This window comes from Canis lupus, chromosome 23 (genome assembly GCF_048164855.1).
Source record: "Canis lupus baileyi chromosome 23, mCanLup2.hap1, whole genome shotgun sequence".
In the NCBI taxonomy this organism is placed as follows: Eukaryota; Metazoa; Chordata; class Mammalia; order Carnivora; family Canidae; genus Canis; species Canis lupus.
Genome location: NC_132860.1, coordinates 42030939 through 42045407, shown reverse-complemented (window position 1 = coordinate 42045407; position 14469 = coordinate 42030939).

The following is a 14469-nucleotide window of genomic DNA, read 5'->3' as shown; positions in this document are numbered from 1 at the left end:
CATCTCACTCAACCTAGAGAACTCTGGTGATGCATCCCAGAATGAAGGTGGTTATATAACCCTTAAAGCAAATAACATGCATTTGCTCTAATTGATGGATATTCTTGCCATCATTGAATATCGTCATGTGAATATCATCCGTGCTCAGAAATCAGTCTGTAGAACCGCAAATTAAGGCCTATTGAGTTAGAAGATACCTGAATGTTACAATGTTGATTTGCCTGTTTTGTTTCAGAATTCTGGAAATCAAAATTAATACTTAGAAAAGTTGAAGATATTCAAAAAGATCATAAAACTTGACTTTTCCAAAATAAGATAAAGAATGATTGCAATGTTTTTAGTAATATATAGGAAAATTATACCATTAAGATAATGGAACTGAAAAACAGCACCCTGCATGGTTTAAAAAGTCTAAAGACCATGTAGTTGATTAACCCTCCCCTTGAAAAACTCCTTTTTATTACCTCCTTTACTTAAATACTTCTAGTTACAGTCACTCAAAAGGAAGTGCACTTACAAACAATAATACTTTCCTAATTAAGAAAATAAATAAACCTTTATTGTACAAATTCCAGAAAACACAGAAACATATGTGGCAGGGTCATATATATTAAGATGTTAATTTGTATTTTATTCCTAAAATATTTTCCACCCTGTGTTCCAAGAGAACAGTTAGAACTCTTTGTTCTTCATTATTCAGGAAATATTTCTGTTGCTAAGCTGAAAGCAGAAGTTGTTTGCAGATAATTTCCTTTCCTGGATCTAGTTTTCTGAAAGTCTGAGCCTCTGGGGCAAGAAGTTTCTCTCGAGAAAGGACCAATGGTAGGAAGAAGTGGCTGCAGTGGGCCTATGACTAGGAAGAATGATAAAACAGATGCAAGATCTTGGGTTTGAAAGGAATTGGGATACATGACAGGATTATTTGCTGTACTTTAAAAAAAGGTAGCAGGTATAGGGAGTTGTGGGATGTAAATAGAATGCACCGTGATTTAAAAATATTCTGGGGGCACATAGGTGGCTCAGTCAGTTAAGCATCTGCCTTTGGCTCAGGTCATGATCCCAAGGTCCTGAGATAAAGCCCCATGTCACTGGGATCCCTGCTCAGCAGGGAGTCTGCTTCTTCCTTTCCCTCTGCCCCTCCCCCTGCTTGTGCACACTCTCTCTTTCTCTAATAAATAAAATCTTTTTTAAAAAATTATTCTGAAACCACAGGAAAAAAAGAGTCCTCTGACTGCAAAACACTATGGAGACTGACACAACAGTTACTCTAACAAAACCTGAGACTAGAAGGGCTTGTCCAGATTTAACTCCAGATCTTTTACTCATTCCTTTGTATACCAGCTCCACAGATCTTCACACAGCTTGTGGTAGGGGAATCCTGGTCGTAATAATGGAAATAATTTTCATCAGCCAGAAATAGAGCTTGGAATTAGATTCCATTCAATTAAAATAAATAATATATTTCTTGCATATTTGCATTTGTGAAGTAATATTCATATAATCTATATGCAGAACAAAATCTAAATCTCAAGATTCAGGAGTCTAGTTATGTTTTAAGACTAAAATATATTGAAAAGAATTGAAGATGATAGAGTTTTATCATAAAGATTAGTACAAACTGAAAAAAAATTAAGTACAGTTTCTTTCATATTTGATGTTTCTCTTATAATTTTGTAAAGAGGGCAAAAAAATATATGGCTGGACTAATATATGATTTCACTGAGAATCTCTGTCCTTATTTGACATCCATTATTGGCCATTAGTAAATGAAAGCAAGTGTGGATTTCAAATATGCTCTCAGAACTCACCTTAATTTCCATATTTTTATATATATAACAAGGAGCTACTTAAATAAAATTTTACTTAAACAATTAAGTTCGTTTTGTGGAATTATTATCACATGGATAATTCATAATTTTGTTCAGCTTAATGTATTAAAGAAAAAAGCATATAATACATGCTTTGTTCTTTCTTTTCTAGATGAAATAACAGTTCTAAACTTCTGGCAAACTCCCAATCCTTCCAATTGCTGTTCCAATTCTATAAATATTAAAAAGTTCAGTACTTGGTTCAGGCATCATATAAAAAAATCCATCATGGAATTAATGCTCTTATTAGGAGGCTGAGGATGGTTCAAGAAGAGGAGACAGGAGAGGTCTCTCTTGTATATCCAACTGTATCAGTATTTTAAAGCTAAAAGTCTGTACTCTGACCCATTCTACAGTGATGAAAGAAAGTGACACCTCTCCTCATCCTCTCAACAAAAAATAAATAAATGTTTTTCCTTAGGCATTAGCAACCTGCAATAAACATTTTTGTGTCCTTTAAGTAAGTTGATTTTCGCTCTTTTAGTACTAACTTAAAAATGAAAACAAGATCTGAACAAAATCAGAACTCCCTCTAGTGTTGAGAGTCACTCTGCTTCATTATGAAAAAAAAGAAACAGCTTAAAAATGTTCCCTTTTCCTTCTGACCAGGGAACTAGCTTAGTTTCCCTACTTGGCTCTCTATCAGCGAGCATCTGGAGAGACCCTGGCAACTACTGACTGACCGGCGGGCTCCCAGGCAAGCTCTACTATGACCCAGAGCCAAGAGCACCAAAATACCAGTGTTGGCACTTAGAAACAACTGCCCTGGCAAATTGAACACCAATAAAAAATAAATTTATTATTAAAAAAAAAAAAAAGAAACAACTGCCCTTCTTCTTGTGCCTCTTGATGCAAATGGAAAAGGGCATATTGGTTCCATTCCAAAGAGCAAGCATTAATGCTATGCAGCTGGCAGGAATTACCTTCTTTCTTGAGATTTGAGTTCCCTAGTAGCATATGTTATTCATCTAAACACAGCTGATTTCACGTGTTACAATTACATAATGAGCATATAAGCTTATAATGCCCTCCATAACTCCTGAGTTAGATGAACAAACCCCCCCTCCTCCTTTTGTCTCTTTCTTGCTTTGTTCTGAGCCTATTCACAAGATAGTACTACCTTTTTTTTTTAAAGAAAACTCCGATTTAGACTTATCTGCTTGTAAAAGCCACAGTGGTATTATGATTCATCAGTGCTCACTATGAGGGAAGACAAGGCAGATAAATTAATGCAATCACCCACAAGAAAAAATCTATGCAGATGTGCTCACTTTGAGCCAAATTCTGCTGCTGCATTCCCGAGCAGTTGAGTGTGAATTCCTTGAGGAGTGGGCAAAGTGGGAGCTTTCTGAAGGTAAAATGATATTGATAGGCTAGCCCCCCTCAGGTTTTTGGCTATGGTTTTCCTTGGTTCATTATCAAGAGCAACTCTGAGATTTTTCCACCACAGTGGTTCTTTTGTTTGTTTGTTTGTTTCCCTGAAAAGAGGTATTAATTTTCACTTCTAGTATTTTAACATCAGGCTGACATAACGGTAGCAGATATTGACACTTTAGTTGGATTTGCAATAATGGTTTCTTTCTTAAGAGTTTGGGTATTTACATATTGGTAGAAATGTTGTTATGCCTGCTTTTATTGAAAAACATTTTTAAAAAATCTTTAGTCAGACAATCCTAGAGTTTCTCCAGTGTACAAGAATATAGATCGGTGTTATTACTTACTTAGAAATAGTGCTATAGAAAACACAATTCAGGGATCCCTGGGTGGCGCAGCAGTTTAGCGCCTGCCTTTGGCCCAGGGCGCGATCCTGAAGACCCGGGATCGAATCCCACGTCGGGCTCCCGGTGCATGGAGCCTGCTTCTCCCTCTGCCTATGTCTCTGTCTCTCTCTCTCTCTGTGACTATCATAAATAAATAAAAATTAAAAAAATTTAAAAAAAAACACTATGCAGAATATCAAATCATACAAAAACTACTGAGCTCACAGAAAGTGGGGCAAGAGAGGTTTTTGGAATATGTGTGACTTGATGAAGAACCCTCTTGAATAATTAAAACTGGCAAATGATTTCAATATCCAGTGAACAATGAATCTCTTCCTAGGAAAGTTAGCAAAATGATAAGCATGAATTAGTATTCTTGGTGACCGTCCAAGTATTTCTAGAGAGTCTGAACTTTGCTCTGAGATGTCCTGAATAAACCATTCCATATGTGGGATGTGGAATTCAGATTGGTGTGATAAGTTTCGGCAACTGAAATGGGGCTCATTAAGTAACCTTGATAGAGAAAAAGAGCCAAAGGAACAGAAGTTGAAGGCTGAGAGGATTGTTCTAGAAAGAAGAAATTCTCCTCACCTTGTCTCCAGTGTAACAGAGTCATTTGTGAAGACTGATTGAGTAAAGAGTTTAGCAAAATGACTGACACATAACAAAGGTACAATAATAAGAGCTGGAATAGTAGGATGTTTATACACATCCATATTCCCTTTCACCCCTTCTTAATTTGGAACAGTGTATACAAAATAACTAGGGGAGAGGGGAATGCCAGCCTTATTTCTGATAAGCCAAAAGGTGAATGTAGCTTTGACCTGCAGGCAAAAGGGCTTGCTAACATTATTCGAAGGCTCTCTACCAATGTATAACATGGAAGCACATTCAAAGATGGTTTGAGTATACAGAGCAGATCTCCTTACCTAGGAATGCTGTCTCATGCTGGTCTGGGACAGATAGAAAAGGAATAAGGAGAATGAATCCCACTGATTGCACTGTTTAACAAAATAACTCAAGAACAAGGACCAATGAATTTCACTCACCAGTTTGCTGAAATATAATTCTGGTCAAAATTCCTCCATATGAGCAGCCTGGGTGGCTCAGCGGTTTAGCGCCACCTTCAGCCAAGGGCGTGATCCTGGAGACCCAGGATGGAGTCCCACATTGGGCTACCTGCATAGAGCCTGTTTCTTCCTCTACCTGTGTCTCTGCCCCTCTCTCTGTGTGTGTCTCTCGTGAATAAATAAATAAAATCTTAAAAAAAAAAAATTCCTCCGTATGGAAATATCAGACTGAGGAAATAAGATCCACTCTCCAATATTAACTAGTTATTTGTTGTTATTAGTGCTACTGCCAATTTATGGTAGCTATTATTTACTTGTGCAGGGGTAGATTTAGAAGTAAAGAAGACAAAATATGTGAACTCAAGGAGTCTAGTAGTAACTGTCCTTGGAAGCAAGGGAGATCTAACACTCGTGTTGCATATGCGATTTCATTAAGGTTATTTTTCACTCCATTTGCAAACAAACTCTTTCCTGCTAGCTCCCTTCCTTCCGTATTCCCCCGCTGCCTGTTGCCAGGGTTTCGTGGTCCAGCAAGGATGGGTCCCCACCAATGTGAATGATTGCCCAGAGCAAAACATGCAAAACAGAGCAGACTTTGCTTCACCCTGGCGAAAGCAACTTAAAGTTGATGTGTAGAAAAATGGCTCATGTGCTTTCCTTTCTGAGATAAGAAGATCTTACCACTTCTCACTCTTTTATGCGCAGATATTAAATGGTTCAGCAGGAGAAGGATGGGGGAGAGCTGCCCGTAGGAGTAGGAGATACCACACTGCTCTTTGGTTATGAATACACCAGGAGAGTTCATTTCTAATGAAACCTGAGAGTGGGAACATCAATAAATAAAGTAGTTACAATAATTTCGGTTCAAGGAGGCAATAAAACTTGTGGAGTGCAGAACACACCAAGAAAGTGAGAGAACTTCAGCAAGGAGACAGCTGACTCCAGGTTCATGGCAGGAGTTGGTAGGACAGGGAATGCTGACAAAGGTAGAGCACTCAAAATGGAAAATGAGTATATTTACAGTGTGACCAAGGGAAATAAGAATAACCTACCCTGACTTTCTTCCTTTCCTTCCTTCCTTCCTTCCTTCCTTCCTACCTTCCTTCCTTCCTTCCTTCCTTCCTTCCTTTCTTTCTCTCTTTCTTCTTCATTCATTTATTCATTCATTCTTGTGGTAAAATACACAGCCTAAAGTTTACCATTTGCACCATTTTATGGTATACAGTTCAGTGATATTTAGTACATTTACAGTGCTGTGCAGTCATTGAGATCCTCCAAAAACATTCACATCACTCCAGAAGAAAACTCCATATCCATAGTCACTCTCAATTCCCTTTTCTTCTGAGCCCCGTAACAGCCATTATTTTCTGCTTCTATGAATTTATTTGTTCAGAATATTTCATATAAATGGGTGCTATGTGTGGAATTCTGTCCTCCCAAAATACATGTTCTAGTCCTAACCTGCAGTGCCTCAGAATGTATGCTACTTTGAAAAGAGGGTTCCTGCATATGTAATTAATATGAGGTCATATGGTAAACTCAATATCATTGTCATCCTCGCACAAAGAAAAGAGACACAGATATGCAAGGAAAGAAAGCCACATGATACCAAAGAGGCAGAGGTTGAAGGGCTGGAGCAGCAAGGCATGAACTGCCAGCAAATCGCCAGAATTTAGAAAGCTTCACTGAAGGATTCTCCCTTATAGGTTTCAGCCAGAGGATGGACCTATACACAGACTGATTTCAGACTTCTAGACTCCAGAGCTATGAAGCAATGCATTTTTGTGCTTTAAGTCATCCAGTTTGTGATGCTTTTTTTACAGTAGCCCTAGGAAGCTCATATAGTGTGATTGTACAGTATGTGGTCTTTTTCATCTGGCTTCTTTTAGCTGGTATGTTTTCAAGCTTCATCCATGATATTACAGGTTATTGATATTTCTTTTATATGGCTTATTAGTTTTCCGTTGTATGGCTATACCCCATTTTGTTTATCCATTCACCAGTTGATGGACAAATGTGGCCTTTTTAGACACCATTTTACATTGCAAACTTGTAATAATTTTAATTCATAACAGATAATAAGGTGTAAAACATCTGAGGTTCAAAAATCACATAGTGTGCCAGGGTGCACATAAACACCCTAGCCTCACTAACTAGAATCCATTTGAGATAAGGCATTCCAATTTAATACTGTATATTTTTATATCATAATAGAAACTACTTGCCATGCTTCTAGAATTTTTTTACATGTGTTATTTTCGTAATTCTCAAATCCTGTGCTTTTTTCAAAAAAAATATTTTGCTTATTTGGGAGAGAGAGAGTGATTGAGCGCATAACTGGGGTAAGGGACAGAGGGAGAGGATAAAACAGACTCCCTGCTAAACAGGAAGCCCGACACAGGGTCTCAATCCCAGGACCCTGGGATCATGACCAAGCTGAAGGCAGACGCTTAATCAACTGAGCCACTCAGGCGCCCCAAGTCTAGTACTTCTTAAGTACAGATTCATCCTACATGTGCGGGTTAAAACTTGCCTAGTTGTTCACTCTCCATGGAGCTCTATCTTAGCACTCATCACAGTATATATTGTAGTTGCTTGCTTGTTCCTGTCTCTTCCCTTTTGACTTTGAGAGTAAGTACTATGTCTCATTCATATCCCCTTGCATGCTTGGCACATGGTGAGTTCTCAACAATTATTCCCTGGTTGAGTGAATAAATAGATGAATTAGCCTAATCAGCTTTCTCCCACTGGGAGGAGTATCACTCTACCATTTTCCTGAGCATAGCATCATTTGGCAGCAGTACCACATCTTAGACCCACACTAGACTAGGAAGGATTGATGGTCAGCTTCAAGATTTAAGGGCCTGAGCCACACTCCCTAACTAGCATTTGTGGCTAAAAGAGAGAAGTTTAATTAGCTTCCACTCTGAGTTTTTCAGTTTGCTTGTTTCTGTATTTAGATCAAATATGTTTAGCCTTAATACATGCTCACTTTGGACATTTTTATTTTTTTCCCCAAGTTGCAACATTTTAAAGAAATAGTGAATTAATCATCAAGCAAACACACAACTTGTTCTGGAAAACCAATTATGGTTTTAGCCGTCCAGTATTAAATTTGACAGCAAAAAAAAAAAAAAAAAAAAAGTCTTAAAGCCTGATAAATCCGTGGGGTTATAATGAGTTTAATGCAATGCACTCAACATTCATCGAATACCTACTGTGTGCACAGCATAGAGATAAACCTTGTGTGAGGTAACTATCTTAGGTCACTTGAAATTGACCTAAAGCTTACTCATGCTCATGATTATCTCTGTCTTTGCCTCCCTATATTTCATTTGACTAGTCTCTATAGCTGTGTACTCAGATTTGCCTAACTTTTCTCTGTCGATATCTAATCTCCATTACCATTAATCCACTCTGATATACTTTCAGACATTGTTTACTTCACTACTAATAATTCACTTTGAGTCTTTTTTATATCTTATGTGTCTCTCTCTAACATGCCCAGGCTTTCTTCTACATTTCTATATATATGGAATATAGTTATAATAGTTGTTTTAATATATGTCTACTAATTGTATTAGGGCACCATAGTGTCTTTTTTTGCAATGTTACACTGAACTTCATGGGAACTAACTATGTCACTTAAAACTTTACATTCATGTTAGCAATTTAGGGAAGAAACAATACTCGTTCACATTTCTACTGCCCTTTCCAAAGTCTGAAGTCAAAGAAAGTCAGAGCTGTCATTTAAAAAAAAAAAATTTTTTTTTAAGAGGAAAAAAATAAGAAAGCAAAATGAAGGAAATGCCTTATTTATAATAATACTGAAAGAAAAATTTCCACTATAATTTCAGCTCTGGCTAAAATTAACAACACAGGAAACAAGAGGTATTGACAAAGATGTGGAGAAAGGGGAACCCTCTTGCACTGTTGGTGGGAATGCAAACTGGTGCAACCACTCTGAAAACAGTATGGAGGTTCCTCAAAAAGTTAAAAATAGCACCCCTGGGGCACCTGGGTGGCTCAGTCAGTTAAGTGTCTGACTCTGGCTCAGGTCATGATCTCGGAGGTCCTGGGATCAAGCTCCACATGGGGCTCCACACTCAGCAGGGAGTCTGCCTTTCCTCTTTCTCCCTCTGCCCCTCTCCCTGCTCATGTGAGCATGTGCTCTGTCTCTCTCTCTCTCATATAAATAAATAAAATCTTTAAAAGAAGGGAATTACCCTATAATCTAGCAATTGCACTATTAGGTATTTACCCGAAGGATACAAAAATATTGATTCAAAGGGGCACATGCACCCAATGTTTTTAGCGGCATTATCCACAATAGCCAAACTATGGAGAGAGCCCAAGTATTCATCAACTGATGAATGGATAAAGAATATGTGGCATATATAAATACTCCCCCCCACACACTGAAATATTACTCAGCATCAAAAAGAATAAAATCTTGCCATTTGCAGCAAGTTGAATGGAACTAGAGTATTTTATGCTAAATAAGTCAGTCGGAGAAAGACAAATACCATATGATTTCACTCATTTGAAATGTAGGAAACAAAACAGATGAACATGTGGGAAGCAAAAAAAAGAAAGAAGGAAAAAGAAGAAAGGAAAACCATAAGATACTCTTAATGATAGAGAATAAGCTGAGGCTGGATGGAGAAAATTATGGGGGCAATGGGTTCATGGGTGAGGGGTATTAAGGAGGCCATTTGCTATAATGAGCATTGGGTGTTATATGTGAGTGGCAAATCACTAAATACTACTTCTGAATCCAATATTACACTATATGTTAACTAACTAGAGTTTTTGTTTTTTTACTAACTAGAATTTAAATAAAAATTTGGGGAAAAATAAGCTCTGGCTGAAAAATAACTAAGATAGTTGAAAAAAGTGCTAAATATCTATGGTTGTGAATGGTTCTAGAAATGAAAATTATTTTAAACTGTGTTTTACTAAATACAACAATCTCTCATATTCTTTTTACTCAATGGAGATAGATTATGTGGAAACTTCAAATAATAAAAAATACATACATTCACCACACCAATGACCCTTGTGTTTTTCTGATAATTGATCAAATGTACTTTGCTATTATAAATGCAAAAAAAGCCTATGCTCCAGTGGCACCCAGGAAAATACATTTTAAAAAGCAAACTGAATTTGCCACATTCATGTAAACAACTGAAACACAAGAGTGTATGGTGAAGGTAAATCAAAGTCTCTAACCTTTTTCTCTTCCCATTGAATGATCCATTAAGAAAAAAAAAAAAGGTAAGAAATAAAAATAAACAGAGAAAGAGCAGCGCTTTGAAAAGGAACATGAACATATTTTAAATCAGTAGAGAATCGAATCTTAGTTATAAAGCATTTTTGTGATGATCCATTTTGTGGCTCTGTCAGTTAAGGTCCGCTCAGGTCATGATTTTGGGGTCCTGGGATGGAGCCCCACATTGGGTCCCTGCTGAGTGGGAGTTGGCTTCTCCCTCTTCCTCTGTTCCTCTCCCCTGTTCATTCTCTCTCTCTCTCTCTCACTCTCTCTCTCTCTCCTGTCTCTCAAATAAATAAACGAAATCTTTTTTTTTTTTTTTAAACATTCTTGTAATGACCATACCTTACCATCTTTTGGAAAGTGTATTTTAGGAACTGCTACTATGTAGGACACATTTCAAATAAATTAGGTCCCTTATTAGTTGACAAGTTTGCATGCCATGTTGGCCTCCAGAGAAAGAGGAGGAATTGTAGCAGGTCAGAAGGCTCAGGGAGATATTTTTGCGTAATTTCTCAAATCATGGGCTCCAACACCCAATTTTATAGAAATGTCACTAAATTGGGGGGGCAGGGCAAGATAGTGGAGGAATAGGGTCCCCAAGTCACGTGGCCCCACCAACTTACCCAGATAACTTTCAAACCATCCTGAAAACCTATAAATTCGACCTGAGATTTAAAGAGTGAACAGCTGGAACGCTACAGAGAGAAGGGTTTTCGCTTCTAACAAGGTGGGGGGGGGGGGGGATAAAAAAGAATCTAGTGGGGGAGGGCTAAGGGGGGCGGGGAGAGCCTAGGGGAGAGCCTAGGGGAGAGGAAAGCCCAGCCCCGGAGAAGCGGGAACTTAAACTTAAAAAAATCCCCACGGTATTCTTCCCAGATGGAAAGGCGCTCAGCAGGGAAATCGGGCAGGATTACAGGGGGGGAGTGGAGCCTCCAGTGTCCTGGGGTCACTAACAGAGGAGGGGCGCCCCGGGGGAGAGCGCACCACACACCACGGGCTGAGCTCGGTAAAGGGCTGGAGCGCACTGGCGGGGCCTCAGGAGAAGCCGGTGGGTCCAGTGGGGGCTCCGCGGGGAGGGGGCTGCGCCCTGTTGCCTTCGGGAGCCGGGGCCCTGGGAGCCCGATTCCAGCAGCACAGGCCCTGGAACCCAGGGCGCCGGGGGACACAGCCCAGGATCCTGCACTCCCCTGGGACAGGCGGAGGCCAGAGGGCCCAGGACAGCGAGGACGCTCCTGCCACTGGGCGCCCCCAAGCTGTGCAGATCAGCGCCCTCCGCCCCGGAGCATCCAGGCCAGTGCGGACTGGGAGACCGCGGGAGTTACTGCGGGAGCTGACTCCAGGGCTGGAGAACTGGCCGCTGCCACTGTTGGTTGTTCCTCCTGGTGTCCCCCTGTGCCTGGAATGCAGGGGGGCCGCCAGGGAACAGAGGCCTCTGGGGTAAACAGCTCCCACTGAGCTGTGCACCTGGCAGGGGGCAGGGCAGTTCCCCCAGGTGCACACACCTGAGAATCAGCACAGCAGGCCCCTCCCCCAGAAGACCAGCTGGGAGGACAGGGGATGAGCAAGTTCTTGACTGAGCAGCACTGGAAAGCTCCAGGGGAAGTCAAGGGATCTACAGTATACAGAACCAGAGGATAGCCCTCCTTTTTTTTTTTTTTCTTCCTTTTCCCAGGACAACTCAATTTTATATCAGACTGTAAATTTCCAATTTTTTTCTCTTTTCCACCTTAAGTACAATGTTTTACCACGTCTTCATTTTTATGATTGTTCCTTTTTGACTTTCATATTTCTACAATTATAGGTCCTAGATATACTTTCCACTTCTAGATTCCCTTCAACATACTCAACTTAATTTGGGGAGATATACAAGATATGTTTTGTTTTGTTTCGTGTTTTTTGTTTTCTCTGCCTCATTTTGTTCTACAATGGCAGAAGTTAATGCCTTCTAAAACATGACCAGTATGCACCCAGAACCAAGTGGTATAACATGCTGGTTCATTCTGTGAGATTCCTCATTCCATTCTGCCCCCCTCTTTTATCTCATTTATGTTTTGGTGGCCAAAGTTGGGGCCCTTTACAAGTATTTCTGGTTTATATAATTTTGGGATTAAGCATCTTCTAATATACAGAACATAATATACTCAGAAACAAGAGGATCACCCTCTAGGATTCCTCGGGTAGACTACATTCTCCCCCCCCACTACAACTTCTTCACCATCATCTCCCAGTCCCTGCTCCCTATTTCTTCTCTTTTTTTCTTTTTCTTTTTTTTTTTCTTTCTCATCTTCTTCAGGTTTCCTCGCCTTTTATTTTTTACTACGTTGTTTTAAAATTTGTTTTTCACTTTAGTGTCCTTTTGTTTTATTTCCTTCTATCTTTGTTTTCAATTTCTGGTCTCTGATCTTGGCAGAATCATCTAGGGTGAAATTTACTTAGGATGTGGTTGATATTCTTGACTCAGCCGCTCATACAGGCACTCTGCACTGAGCAAAATAACTAGAAAGAAGAACTCACCCCACAAAAGAAAGAATCAGACAGTACTCTCTGCCACAGATTTGCAGAATTTGGATTACAATTTGATGTCAGAAAGCCAATTCAGAAGCACAATTATAAAGCTACTGGTGGCTCTGGAAAAAAAAAAAAAAAGCATAAAGGACTCAATAGACTTCATGACTGCAAAAGTTAGATCTAATCAGGCTGAAATTAAAAAAACAATTAAATGATATGCAATCCAAACTGGAGGTCCTAATGATGAGGATTAATGAGGTAGAAGAAAGAGTGAGTGACAAAGAAGACAAGTTGATGGCAACAAAGGAAGCTGAGGAAAAAAGAGAAAAAAAATAAGAGACCATGAGGAAATGTTAAGGGAAATAAATGACAGCCTCAGAAGGAAAAATCTATGTATAATTGAGGTTCCAGAGAGTGCCAGGAGGGCCAGAGGGCCAGAAAGCATATTTGAACAAACCATAGCTGAGAACTTCCCTAATTTAGGGAGGGAAATAGGCATTGCATTCAGATCCAGGAGATAAGAGGTCCCCCCCCTCAAAATCAATAAAAATCATTCAACACCTCGACATTCAATAGTGAAACCTGCAAACTCCAAAGATAAAGAGAAAATCCTTAAAGCAGCAAAAGACAAGAGATCCCTAACATATATGGGGAGAAATATGAGATTAACAGCAGACCTCTCCACAGAGACCTGGCAGGCCAGAAAGGGCTGGCAGGATATATTCAGGGTCCTAAATGAGAAGAACATGCAGCCAAGAATACTTTATCCAGCAAGGCTCTCATTCAGAATAGAAGGAGAGATAAAGAGCTTTAAGATGAGCAGAAACTGAAAGAATATGTGACCACCAAACCAGCTCTGCAAGAAATATTAAGGGGAACCCTGTAAAAGAAATAGGAAGCCCTAAGAAATAACCCATAAAAACAGGGACTGAATAGGTATTACGATAACACTAAATTCATATCATTCAATAGTAACTCTGAACGTGAATGGGCTAAATGATCCTGTCAAAAGACGCAGGGTTTCAGACTGGATGAAAAAGGAAGACCCATCTATTTGCTGTCTACAAAACACTCATTTTAGACCTACAGGACACCTATAGCCTGAAAATGCAAAGCTGGAGAACAATTTATCATTCAAATGGTCCTCGAAAGAAAGCTGGGGTAGCAATCCTCATATCAGATAAATTAAAGTTTATCCCAAAGACTGTAGTAAGAGATGAAGTGGGACACTGTATCATACTTAAAGGGTCTATCCAACAAGAAGATCTAACAGTCGTGAATATTTATGCCTCTAAGGTGGGAGCTGCCAAGTATATCAATCAACAACCAAAGTAAAGACATAATTAATAATACACTAATAATAGGAGACTTCAACAGGGCACACTCTGCAAATGACAGATATTCTAAGCACAACATCTCCAAAGAAACAAGAGCTTTAAATGATATACTGGACCAGATAGATTTCACAGATATATACAGAACTTTGCATCCAAACGCAACTGAACACACATTCTTCTCAAGTGCACATGGAACTTTCTCCCGAATAGACTACATACTGGGTCACAAATCAGGTCTCAACCGATATCAGAAGATTGGGTTTGTTCCCTGCATATTTTCAGACCATAATGCTTTGAAACTTGAGCTCAATCACAAGAAGAAATTTGGAAGAAACTCAAACACGTTGAGGTTAAAGACCATCCTGCTAAAAGATGAAAGGGTCAACCAAGAAATTAGAGAAGAATTAAAAAGATTCATGGAAACTAATGAAAATGAAGATACAACCGTTCAATATCTTTGGGATACAGCAAAAGCAGTTCTGAGAGGGAAATGCATTGCAACACAAGCATCCCTCAAAAAATTGGGAAAACTCCAATACACAAGCTAACCTCTCACCTAAAGGAACTGGAGAAAGAAAAGCAAATAAAACCTACACCCAGCAGAAGAAGAGAGTTAATAAAGATTCTAGCAGAACTCAATGAAATAGAGAC